Source organism: Mustela nivalis (assembly GCF_964662115.1).
Source record: "Mustela nivalis genome assembly, chromosome: 6".
Classification (NCBI taxonomy): Eukaryota; Metazoa; Chordata; class Mammalia; order Carnivora; family Mustelidae; genus Mustela; species Mustela nivalis.
The window spans coordinates 47424574-47435239 of NC_139025.1; the positions used below are offsets into that span (position 1 = coordinate 47424574).

At 43.0% G+C, this 10666-nt stretch overlaps 1 long non-coding RNA gene across 1 annotated transcript in view; it reads right to left on the minus strand.

Moving 5' to 3' along the window:
* Positions 1-9842, minus strand: part of LOC309866995 — a 135635-nt gene extending 125793 nt beyond the window's left edge. Inside the window, exon 1 of the long non-coding RNA XR_014312912.1 lies at positions 9760-9842. This is a non-coding gene — a long non-coding RNA (uncharacterized lncRNA). The remainder of the gene's footprint in view (positions 1-9759) is intronic.
* Positions 9843-10666: the final 824 nt, after the last annotated feature.

The following is a 10666-nucleotide window of genomic DNA, read 5'->3' on the forward strand; positions in this document are numbered from 1 at the left end:
TCCCCCCTCATGGTGTATCAGGAAGGAGCGTACGACAGAGACACCTCCCTGACCAGCACCAGTGAGTGGACAAACTAAACCTCTATTACATCAACAATAAGGACTTGACAAGAAAGGGGATACTTCAAATAAAGCGATATTCGCTCCATAGTAAATATCACTGTTGCGGGGTGCATGACTTCCCCCTTTCCAAAGATGGATACAGTTAGCTACACGTCAAGAAATTCAAGGTTTCTAAAATACACCAGGAATCTGAGAGAGAGAGAGAGAGAGAGAGAGGCAGCACAGAGGACATCATTGAAATCTATCTGCTCAGTCAGGGAACCAGGAATGCAGAACATGGGGAAAAATCGCCCCTATCAAGGGCTGGAATTTACACAAGATAAATCATAGCTAATGCTCTAGAATATTTCAAAAAGGCTATTTATTTAAAATGATATAAACACCCCAAATGAGGAAACTATGCAGAAGGGAATAGGGCACAGAGAGATTCTGAATTTCCGTTTCCGATCTCTTACTCAGCAATGGCACGACTTTCGGCTCAAGTTGTTAGCGTTTGGGGGCAGATAAAATGACTTATAGTATGGAGGAGGACAAGAGAAGCTCTCTGGAGCAGCAGCACCCTTAATGACAAGCCCCCTGGATAAATCGGTACATTTCTTAAAGATCAAAATGGGGGTGCCTGGGTGGCTCAGTGGGTTAAAGCCTCTGCCTTCCAATCAGGTCATGATCCCAGGGATCGAGCCGCGCGTCGGGCTCTCTGCTCCTCAGGGAGCCTGCTTCCTCCTCTTTCTCTGCCTGCCTCCCTGTCTACTTGTGATCTCTGTCTGTCAAATAAATAAAATCTTAAAAAAAAAAAGATCAAAATGGTCTCCTAATTATTTTTTAAAGATTATTTATTTATTTATTTGATAGAGATCACAAGCAGCCAGAGAGGCAGGCAGAGAGAGAGGGGGGAAGCAGGCTCCCCTCTGAGCAGAGAGCCCGATGCGGGGCTCAATCCCAGGACCCTGAGATCAACCTGAGCCGAAGGCAGAGGCTTTAACCCACTGAGCCACCCAGTTGCCCCTGGTTTCCTAATATAAGCCAACATTTCTGAAACTGTTGACACTTTCGATAGAAATTAACCTAGAAACAGCTCCCCAAAGTGTTCTCTTGACACACACACTACATGATACTACTTCTACCTTGGTTTATATCTTTAACATCCCCCCTCATTTCCCAAAATGTGTATCTGCCCAAAACCCTTTATAAAGCACAACTCCAGTAACATTTGGGTGGATTTTTACAAAGATGATTGTAAACGTGAGCTGCTTCTTTTTCTCACCCTACACACTTGGCACCTTCCTATGTCATAAATCTCGGTGTGACAGCTGCAGATCCAGAGTGACTATACTCTGTTGGGACCTGTGTGTTTGCCATCAGCATGGCAGGAGTCCTGCCAACGTCTTCTGAGACTCAACATGCTCTCTTGCCACTGTTCAGGCTATTGTTTCACAACACATCAGAATATTTGCAATCGAACAAGCTTAGTTCAGATAGGAGAATCAAGTGAGCGCCAACTAGAAAAAAAGTACCTCCCTACACATCTGCCCTGATTGGGAAAGCTGGTCACCAGAGGAAAAGGTTCTAGAAGAACAGTTTATGCAGTAGACCCAAAGGACTAAACACCTGAGAAAAATATACACAGACTTTGGCATGCTGCCCTGCTTTCTTCTGCATGCTAGGCCTTGTTTTCCACCCTTTTCTGCCTTCCCTGAGCACAGACAACTCTGGGACAGTGATTGTGAACATGGGCCACAGAGCTAGGCAGCCCCAACTCAGGGCCTGGCTTGACCCTTAACTTGCCGGGTTGCCTGCGTTTCTCTGTAACTCATTTCCCTCATCTGCAAAATGGGCTGCTTTGAGGATGAAATGACATAACAGAATGGAAGCCTTTTGCACAATGTCCTACATATAACCTGTCCCATCTGCTCAACTCTTTGTTCCTCGTTGGACCAAAAAGAGAGTAAGCATGGATGGGTCTCTCGAAACATAAAGCAAGAGCAACTTTAGAACCGAGTTCCAGTGTCTTCCTGTGAGACTTTAAGTGCTTTATGTATAAATCACCTCACGTAATCCGTGAGGTATTTAGAAGAGATAGCATGAGATGCTTTATCCTAGTGATTCCTCAACTTGTCATTTCCTCCCCGTTTGACTCTGGCCTTGGTGGACTGCTTACCTTGGCCAGTGCAATCAGCAAATGTGACACTAGTACAGACCTCGTAAGTGCTGGCACATTAAAGCGTGTACCTCTAGAATGCAGTTGCCTCCATGTGAGAAAGCTTTGCCTCCTTAAGGATGAAAAGAGCACAGGGAGCCAGTGAGGCCCAGCTGTCCCAGCTGAGCCCAGCCCCACGTCTTCAAGCTCTTCAAACTGAAGGTAACTGCATGAATAAGCCCGGGTAATACAGCCATTACCCTGTCAGCTCACAGCAGCATGAGAAACAGTCATCTGTTGTTTTAAGTCACCACATTTTAGGGTTGTTTGTTACTCTGCAATGACTAACTAAAGCAGAAACTGGTGAGTAGGGCGCTGCCCAACAAAAGATTCCAGGTGGCATTGCCCCTGGGACAGATGGTGGGAGAGAGGCTGCAAGGGCAATGAGGAAATTGTTTTTGGAGGCTGGAAAAAAGGCAACCCGTCTGGCTGAAACCATCAGCAATACTGTCATCTGCAGTAATTTGTAAGGTGAAAAAATAGACCTAATAAACATGTTGGTCTGGGTAAAGAGATTTCTGAGAAGAATGCTAAAAGCACCAAGGGATAAGTTACTCTTGCACAGTAAGGTACAGGAAGGGAGAGAAATGAGTGAAAGCAGGAAGCACTGAATTTGCAAGCAGAAGTGAGAAGAAGGAAGATTCAGGATTGGGTGAGTTGGAAAGTAAAACTGTTCCTCATTTCCATTCTCATCAGCTGGCAATGGATTCTCAAAGGAAGAGACAGTCTCAGGGTAAAGACTAATCAAGGATAGGAGTGTAAGACCCTCAATTAAGACCTCAAGAGTTCTCTAGGAAGTGCTGAGTAGGCCCTCTCAACTAGACAAAGGGCTTCTAAGATTTATAGAAGCCTAATCCCAAAATATCTCTGAGCAATCAAACTGGGCTGTCCAGTGTAGGCACATATAGCTACTGGGCACTTGAAATGTGGCTAATCTGAATTAAGATGTTCTACAAGCCTAAAATATATACCTGATTTCAAGAAGCTAGCATTAAAAAATATAAAATATCTTAATAAGATAATTAATGTTGGAATGATAATATTTTGATTATAATAAGTTAAACAAAATATATAACTAAAATCACTTTCCCCATCTTTTTTTTTTTTTTTACTATTAAATGATGACTCTTAGAATGGAAAAAAATACATATTTGGTTCACATTTGGGGTTTGCATTGTATTTTTATTTTATTTATTTATTAATTTTTTAAAGATTTTATTTATTTATTTGATGGAGGGAGAGATCACAAGTAGGCAGAGAGAGAAGGGGAAGCAGGCTCCCTACTGAGCAGAGAGCCCGATGCAGGGCTCGATCCCAGAACCCTGAGATCATGACCTGAGCCAAAGGCAGAGGCTTTAACCCACCGAGCCACCCAGGCACCCCTGTATTGTATTTTTATTAGACAGCACTATTGTAGAGAGGGACCAGTCCCCAAATGTACTCTGACTATGGATTATATCTAATGGAACGAACAATAATGAGATATGTAGAAAATCCATGAAGTCTTTAAATGAGTTCTATCAGATTGGAGGAATAGTTTATAATGATGGGGATCTCTAAACTACCTAATTTCTATAGCCAGAATGTAGGGTGAGAAAGCTAATTAGCTATAAACACAAGCTATTTATTCTCAAAAAGAAAAGACATCTCAGAATATGGAACCAAGAACCCAGAGGGGTTGAGTCAAGAGCAGAACCAGACCATAATCAAGGAACCCTGCCAGCTAGAGTAGGAAGAACCTGATATCCATGAGCCTAGGTCAATTTCAGAATTGTTCTGGACAAAGTTCTGCTATTTCTTCTTCCTATTACTCTATTTTTGAATGGGGATAACTACTGGAATTATCAGGTCCATGTTTCAACACTGCAGTTGGGTGTGTGATTTAGTTTATAAACAGAATTTAGAGGACATAAACAGAGTCCAAGGTTTGCTAGGATGGAAAGCAAACTTGATCTCTGGTTGAAGAGGAGCTACACACAAGAAACTCTTTCTCTGTCTGGACCAGATGCAGATGACAAGATCATGGACTACAAGCCTGGTGTGGTCACTGGATAAGACTTCAGGGGTTTTAGGAGAGAGGAGTATATTTTGCATATGGGAAAAATTTAAATCATTATGGCCAGAAGGTAGACTTGATGGATTGAAATATGATCACATACTACAAATCCTCTCATGAAGAGACAACACTTATTCCTCCTACCCTTTGAATCTGGACTGGTCTTTCTACTTGCTTCGTCCAATAGAATATGGAAGAAGTGATGTTGTGCAGCTTCTGAGCCCAGAACTCAGGAAGTTCACAGCTTCTGTCCTTGTCCTACTGGTACTGGGAAAATATTGTACTGTGATAAAGCCCACAGTGAAAGGCTGTATGGAGAGTCCTAGTCATCCCAACTGTTCTTATCATTCCTATTTGCAGGCCCAAACATGAGAGTATCACTCTTATTTGGGGGGTGGTTTGTTCTGCAGCAACAGATAACTGATGTCTATTTATGGTCTAACAGGGAATGAAGAGTTGAGCAGATGGTTCAGGTTTCCTGCCAGAGGTGTGACTTGGGATTTCACTGCAGTTGGAATGCTGTCACCACCATGTTCTTCATTACATGAGCCTCTCCAGAGTGCTGCTCACAACCTGGTAGCTGGCTTCCCTCAGAAGGAGGGACCCAAGAGAGGGAGAAAGTGACCAAAATGAAAGCCACAACATCTTTTATAACTTAATATCAGAAACACCATACCATCACTTGTCCTGTATCCTGTTGGACACCCAGACCAACTCTGACAGGATGTGGGAAGGAACTACACAAGATACTAATCATCAGGGACAGGGATCATTAGGGGCCATCTTGGAGGCTGGCTACCACCTAAACCAACAAATGAATAAAAGTATTTCACATACTAGTCTTTAAGAATCCCTAAGAAGCTAATTTTCCCATATCCTCTACTATTTCTCTATCCTATTTATTTATTATGGGTTCTTTTTTTTTTTTTAACAGAGAGAGAGAGAGAGAGAGAGAGAGATATCAGAAATAGGCAGAGAGGCAGGCAGAGAGAGAGGGGGAAGCAAGCTCACCACTCAGCAGAGAGCCCAATGCGGGGCTTAATCCCAGGACCCTGAGATCATGACCTGAGCTGAGGGCAGAGGCTTAACACTCTGAGCCACCCAAGCACCCTTATCATGGGTTCTTTACTATTTCTCTTTACTTCTCAGCTCATTCCATATCTGTCATTCCCCTCTCTAACTTTGTTAGGCCATAGCACATGGCATTCCAGGTCTTCACTACTCTGACTGGAAGCAACTGTGTGGTTCCAGACTTCCAGTCACTGAAGACTCAGTGTCAGTCTTCAGGTAGAAGGTTCAACGATGAGAAGAACGACACTTAAGACCAGTACTCCCAACATTTTTGGAGAAGAGAAATATAAATAAATTCAGCTCAATAATAAAAAATAATAATTCATTAATAATTCATTAATAAATAAATAATAATAAATTCAGCTCAATAATAAATAATAAAGAGCAGACCAGCCTGAAATGGGAGGAAAATAAGTCCTGATATTTGTTTGTTGCTGGTGACAATGTGAGGTTTCTGAGGAAGGCAGTCTGGAAATTTCTTGTAAGAGATATAAGATTTGTTTTACTATGTGGCTTAGAGATGTCCTCTTTGGAAACCACAACTTCCAAAAGGAAGAAATGAAGTTGTATTCTTTGGATCATCTCAGATGCTCAAAAACAAGGAATTGGGCTAACAGGACAGAAAACTGTTTCGTGAACAGTGGAAGGACAGTATTTAATCTCATTAACATTGAGTAGCATTTCTGAAATAAAATTATGTGAGAAATGGAGTAGGGCATATGGAAGCAAACACACATTGCTAAGATCAAGGTTTGAAAAAATCAAAAGTTATACAAATAGCTAACTGTTAATTAGGACCTCGGGGGTTAACATTTTCCATGTGAACACCATTGCCGCAGGAAGTCCACTGTCTGAGATGAGGAGGAAATGATCAGGCTTAATAGGAGCTGATCTCCATTAATCCAAGCAGTATCCTTTAGTCTTGGTTTTCTCATCTACCAAATATGTATCATGTACCTCAGTCCCAGGATCACAAAGGTCTGAGTACACTCTGTCTACCGGGAAAGGGTTCGCAACAGATGTGACACAGTGGAGGCAGTAGGGAATAAAGGGAAGCAACCTTGGCTTTGACTTTTGCCCCACCTTTGGGTTACACTCCCACCGAGTAGCTTAACTTCTTTGAAACTTTAGTTTCTTCAACTGTAAGTGGGTCCTTCTACCTTACCAGGTTCTGTCAGGATTAAATATCATATTATATGTAGAGAGGCTAGTAGAGTACCCAGCACACAGTAGGTGATCATTCGTCTTAGTCCCCTTCTTTTCTGCTGCCTCAAACCTCCATCTCTTTCATGCTCTTCCAATAAACACACAATAATGGAAACTGTTTGAAACCAGAAATAAGCAAGTTAAGGCCAGATTTCAAAGAAGGTGATACTTCACTAACTCGTTGCCAAATCACACAATAAAAATAGCTTGTGAGAGGTCTAAGTGGATGGGTTCTGATGCATTGCTCAAGTTAACCAAAGGGCCACCCAATGGGCTTAGGGTGGAGGCTGATCTGAGAGCTCTTCTCTAGTCTCTTTGGACAAGATCCATATTACAGAAGAATTTGCCTATAGATTAAAAATAGGAAGGAGGTCAAAATGTGAAGGCACCCCTCAGAAATGAGCTTATGACATGACTTATGAATCAGGGAACCCTGGGGTAAACAGCCTGGAGACTTTCCAAACTCTTCCCCAGAGTGGTTTCAAACAGGTAGGAAGAGTGGTAATTGACAAAACAAAGACCATCCCTAAAGGAACACCCCCTTTGGTTCTAGGTAGGCCCTGGGGAATATATGAGCTGAAGCCAAGGAAACGAAAAGAACTGGTTGTGATCATACCCTCATGAGTCTTAAGGCTAAAGTCTGTGTCCAAAAACACCAGCAGAGCTGAAGCAGAACACATGCTCCTTTAAAATTAAAGTCAGCCCCAAATAGCAAGGAAAGAGCAGGATGCATGGCTCCTGTTTGTAAACAAAGACTAAGATAAATGCTGGTTGCCAGACCTCAAAGGGAGGTATGACAAGCCACTTGTGAGAGAGAAGCCACAGGCCGCAGAGCAATCCCTTTGGTCTCCCTGGTGGTCTCCAACAGACCTTTCCAGAGGCATCACGGAAGAGCAGGAGAGCAAAGACGGCCAGAAAAGGGCATCTGCCTAAGCACCCTGCTCACCGCCCTGCACTGTCTTCTATCGGCCAGCATTCAAGCTAAATTCCATTGTCACGCTCATCACAGGCTGTGGTTAAATGCTTTGGAGTCAGACACGTAGGTCTGAACTGCTAGCAGCAAGTAAATGGTTAAGCCTCAGTATCTTGGTCTGTATGATGGGGATACCAAGAGTCTCCACCTCGGAGGTGGTTGTAAAGAATAAATGAGATCCTGTATATAAAGCTTTTAGCACACATCCAGTTCTCACGGATGTTAAGTGCTATTACTCCTATTTTTGCATTGTTTTAAATTTCATCCTCTGCTTTGTTATTTCATGCATGGCAACATTTTTCACCAGAACTGGGAGCTGTGCAGAGCTAAGCGACCACCGGTAACAGAGCTGGACATTTTCCAGAGTGGGGGAATGGCACTATTTATAGCAACTAAGAGAAGATGCAGCCATAGGGAAGAAGGGAAAAGGAAGAGCAAGTGTGGTAATGAGGCAACGTTTACACCTTTCTGCCTTGCCTCTGGGTCTGCCTCAAATCAACTGAGGAGCCAGCCTCCACCAGCAGGATGGGGCCCAGGGCTAACAGGCAAGGAGGTTCAATCAATTTGCTGAGGGCGCAGGTGCTGTTTGCAGCTGATACATGAAGAAGAAGGTCTCCTGAGAGACACCCAAAGGGACTGAGTCCCCACTTCCACCCCACTCCTCAAGCCCACAGGGTTTTGGGGAGAAAGCCTGGCAGACAAGGCACTGCCCCTGTCTTAGAGCCTGCATGGCTCTAGGTCAAACTTCTAGCCAAGGATCAGCACCTCTCTTATACAGAAAACCCAGGATTCACAAACAGAACACAAATGTAATAGTAGTGCGCTACTATTCCTTGGCCTCAGAGAGCTGGATTTTAAGGAAGCTTGGGAATTCCTGTTTGTTTTCAACAGGGTGTCATTTCCAACTAGAAGACAATATGGATTTTTTTTTAGCACCTCTATATACAAGCAGTTCAGGTCACCAGGTCACCCGAGGAGTCCAGTTAAAGTCATTGTACTAAATGTCTGTGGCTGTCTATTTGTTGGTGACACTGATAAGGGGGAGGAAAAATTTACTGAAGAAGAAACTGAGCGTGATGCGTGTAGTCCAGAGCCTAGCACAGTGCCCAGAACACAGAAAGTCCCAATTGCAGAATAAGTGGTTGCTGAGGTACATTTAAAACAAACCAGTCCATAACCTAGTACAGAAGGACAGTGTCTCCCCCCTCCCTTCCTCCTTCCCTCCATCTTCCTCCTCCTCCCCTCACCTCTCCCCAAAGCAAGCAAGAAACAACCTCAGTATTTGATCATGTTTTAAAGAGAGGTAATCACACAATGCACAAGTATTTTCTCTGAGAATTGATTCTCTGGTTGCTGACACACACGTTCAGTTTGCTTTTAAAAAGTAGACTTAAAAATTCTCATAAAACTCCATCTTGTTCTTTTCCATGTTCCCTTTATTACTGCCTTCTATCACACATGCATTATATTTGACTTTTTGCCACACTTGGGAACTGGTTATGACAAACTCTGTAACGGCTCATCATCTTCACTTTGGGGTTTTTTTTTTTTTCTAGTTTTACTAAGTTATATTCCTTATAAAGAAGTCAGTGGCCCCAAAATATATAAAAGTCTTCTTCTGTGATCCAGAGGGTGAACAAGGAACCATACTAATGTAACTGACACCTATTCACTATTTCTCAGACTGCTAAAAACTTCCTTCTAAACAGCTCATGGTACTGTCTTTCAAGAAGTCAATTGATGAGTTCTTGGAAAACTTAGAATAAAACAATGCATTAGAAGGGGGCCCATTTCTGGCCAGATCATCATCTGTGTTTTGAGGAATATTCTTAACAGAGGTGATTGTGTCTGGAGCACAGACCTTTATAAACATGCACATTACAAGTGAAAATCCAGAGAACACAGATGATATCAAACTCATCAGACGTGAGTTTCTTTCTGGCACTGACCACAATGGCTATCATATGGAACAGCCCAAGGCTCCCCCTGCCCCCAAAAGAAATCCTGAAATAGGTTCACCACCAGCAGGACCAATCCTCTCATTAGTTGAGGGTGGTTTACAGATGGAAATCACATTATTTAAATCCTTTGGTGATTTTGCTATGTCTAATATACTGACAGTTAACATTGAACACTGCCTTAAAATTCCATTTTATGAAAAACAAAAGGTAAGAACAACCATTCTTTTCCTACCTGCTGCTGTAGCCACCAGAAGCCAGGCTGCTGTTCCTCGAAGGGGGCAGACTCCAGAATCGAATCTTCGGCTCTCCCTCCTGGAACCAGAACCATCAAAGGAAAACTTTCAATTGCTAAGAGCAAGCAGATGGTTTGCTTCTAGCCAGTTCTTTCTTATTCCCATGGCTTGTGGAGTGCCAAAGTGGCGTGCCTATGAAAGGATGGATGTTTTGGGGGAAAGGGATTGAATTTGGGGAAAGGAGAAGAAAGAGTTCCCAAGGCAAGAGTTAGTTCATCCAATACCCTTCCTTCAAGGAGAGGAAAGCCCTCTTTTTCAGCTTTAATTTCTCATAGAAGATCTGCCACTGCATTACTCACAGGTAATTGCTACATTGCCCCTTCACAAACAGCAGACATACTTTTTGGGCCAGCCTCCAGATTCACGATGCATGCCCATACCTGTCCACAGGGATATCGCTGTGCCTGGGAAAATTGGGAGGGCAACAAGCCCGCCCAAAGGGAGGACCTTGTCTAGACTATTAATCAAGTTCTTGGGATAATATATGCCGCAAACGAAGATCAGAGGCTGGTGTGAGCCCCTCTGTCCATAGGGCATCCACCTCACTCATGGAATCACCTGGTTAGGGCTCGAACTTCTTCCAAGGAGATCAGCAGCTAGAGTTTGTCAAGCTTTGACTTGTTTCCCCAAAGAGGAAAGGAATAGCAAGGATTACTATCACAGAAGGAATGTGGTTTTCTTACTCTGGGCAGTTAATATAGGAGCGTCAAAGATGATAGATGTGCAATTACAGTTCCTTTAAGTTTAATATCATGAAATGTAGTGTTTAAGAAGGCATTTCAATGATAATCAAGTGTTATAGAAGCTTCACATTCGATTCATTCCCAGTTTTCAAGAAGGTAGATG